Source organism: Triticum urartu, chromosome 2 (genome assembly GCF_003073215.2).
Source record: "Triticum urartu cultivar G1812 chromosome 2, Tu2.1, whole genome shotgun sequence".
Taxonomy (NCBI): domain Eukaryota; kingdom Viridiplantae; phylum Streptophyta; class Magnoliopsida; order Poales; family Poaceae; genus Triticum; species Triticum urartu.
In genome coordinates, this window is record NC_053023.1 from 673,893,457 (window position 1) to 673,896,362 (window position 2,906).

Sequence of the window (2,906 nt, forward strand, 5' to 3'; positions counted from 1 at the left end):
TTTTTTAGCTTTGGCATAGACTCTTTCCGATGTTATGATAAATTGCAATTGCTTCAATGACTGAGATTATAGTTTGTCGGAGCCCAATAAGGTTTATGATTTATACTTTTGCATTGTGAATAGATCATCACTTAAACATAAGTAATCATAGTACAAAAGCTATATATGTTGCTGTTATGAGAATAATCATGATGCCTTCATGTCCGTATTTTATTTTATCGACGCCTCTACCTCTAAACATGAGGACATATTTATTGTTATCGGCTTTTCGCTTGAGGACAAGCGAGGTCTAAACTTGGGGGAGTTGATACGTCCATTTTGCATCATGCTTTTATATCGATATTTATTGCATTATGGACCATTATTTCACTTTATGTCACAATACTTATGGCTATTCTCTCTTATTTTGCAAGGTTTACGTAAGGAGGGAGAATGCCGGCAGCTGGAATTCTGGGCTGGAAAAGGAGCAAATATTAGGGACCTATTCTGCGCAACTCAAAAAGTCCTGAAACTCCACGGAACATTTTAAAATAAATAAAGAAAAATCCTCGCCAAAGATGAAGTCCAGGCGGCCCACACCCTGCTCACGAGGGTGGGCGCCCCCCCTAGGGCGCGCCCCCTACCTCGTGGGCCCCCTGGTGGCTCTCCGACGTCCATCTTCTCCTATATGAAGTCTTTCGATGAGAAAAAAAGAAGAAGGAACTTTTCGGGACGAGACTCCGCCGCCACGAGGCGGAACCAATCCAGAGCTCTGGCAGAGCTGTTCTGCCAGGGATACTTCCCTCCGGGAGGGGGAAATCATCACCATCGTCATCACCAACGCTCCTCTCATCGGGAGAGGGCAATCTCCATCAACATCTTCACCAGCACCATCTCATCTCCAAACCCTAGTTCATCTCTTGTATCCAATTCTTGTCTCAAAGTCCGGGATTGGTGCTAGTAGGTTGCTAGTAGTGTTGATTACTCCTTATAGTTAATGCTAGTTGGTTTATTTGGTGGAAGATCATATGTTCAGATCATATATGCATATTATTACCCCTCTGATTATGAACATGAATATGCTTTGTGAGTAATTACGTTTGTTCCTGAGGACAAGGGAGAAGTCTTGCTATTAGTAGTCATGTGAATTTGGTATTCGTTTGATATTTTGATAAGATGTATGTTGTCTAGTCTCTAGTGGTGTTATGTGAACGTCGACTACATAACACTTCACCATTATTTGGGCCTAGAGGAAGGCATTGGGAAATAATAAGTAGATGATGGGTTGCTAGAGTGACAGAAGTTTAAACCCTAGTTTATGTGTCGCTTCGTAAGGAGCTGATTTGGATCCACATGTTTCATGCTATGGTTAGGTTTACCTTAATACTTTTGTTGTAGTTGCGGATGCTTGCAATAGAGGTTAATCATAAGTGGGATGCTTGTTCAAGTAAGAACAGCACCCAAGCATCGGTCCACCCACATATCAAATTATCAAAGTATCGAACACGAATCATATGAACGTGATGAAAACTAGCTTGACGATATTCCCATGTGTCCTCGGGAGCGCTTTTCCTATTATAAGAGTTTGTTCCGGCTTGTCCTTTGCTATAAAAGGATTGGGCCACCTTGCTGCACTTTATTTACTTTTGTTACTTGTTGCTCGTTACAATTTATCTTATCACAAAACTATCTGTTATCACTTATTTCAGTACCTGCAGAGAATACCTTGCTGAAAATCGCTTATCATTTCCTTCTGCTTCTCGTTGGGTTCGACACTCTTACTTATCGAAAGGACTACGATAGAGCCCCTATACTTCTGGGTCATCAGGGGAGCAAAGAGGGTTCCGCTTCCACACCAGTAGGACGAGCTGTCGCTACCTCCGGTGTCTCGTTGACTACATCTGCAATGGCTCGCACGATTCTCGATGAGGCACCCTCACTGCATCCCCCCATTCACCATGACGACCATGATCAGATCGATTGGCATGCCAAACTGAGTCACCGGGAGCGAGGTAGGCAAGAAAGTGCTATTTTGATCTCGAGCTCACATGCTCCTTGATGAATAGTAAAATGTGAAAAAGGACTTAAAAATAAAAAATGATTTTTTGATAAATATTTTAACTGCGCGCAATTTTTTGTGATGAAATGACACGGTGGAAGTATGTGCAAAATTAACAAAATCGATGCTTCAAAATGCTTCCAACAATAGTCTTTTTAGAGCATCGATATTTTTTTGCCTAGACCTTCACAAATGCCATTTGATCGCAAAAAATTGCACACTGCTGAAACATCCATCAATATTTATCATGAAGAAATTTCGGATTTTTTTTTTATTTTTTTCTATATATTTCTTTTTCTATGAGAGAGCATGTGAGCACGGGTTCAAAAACTCCATGTCCACTGGAGGAGAGAAATGGCAACAATACTTCCAAAGAAAGTGGTAACAAAGGCAGCCCACTGAAAGATTCGTGTAGGGGCGAACGGATCAGATCGCGTCGGACCGGGAACACAGTGGAGCGAACAGGCTGCACCATGCAATCTGCTACGCCTCCGCGCGCCAAAATTCACGCATTGCTCCGACCATGTGCGCGTCGAGCCGCCATGTGGGCTACGGCGCCATGGCTCTTGGCTGCCGGAAAAAATCTGCCTTTTGTGCCTCAGATTTGTCCATATCAGAACCTGGGCTGACGGCCCTTGGCAGGTCTCTTTTCGACGAGGTGGCAGTTGGTGTTGATCCATGTGGTGACCACTCTGACCTGCGTCGGCTTCTGTACGAATTACGTGGCCTCCAAGAAATCTCTGTGAGGGTTTTCCTCTCCAAATCTGGTGGTTGCCTTTGGCGGTGAGACGTAACCTATGGACAACAGCTTGGCACAGAGGTTATGATTGTGCAGCGGCGTCGGGCGGTTTTCTGGCCTAACATGTGT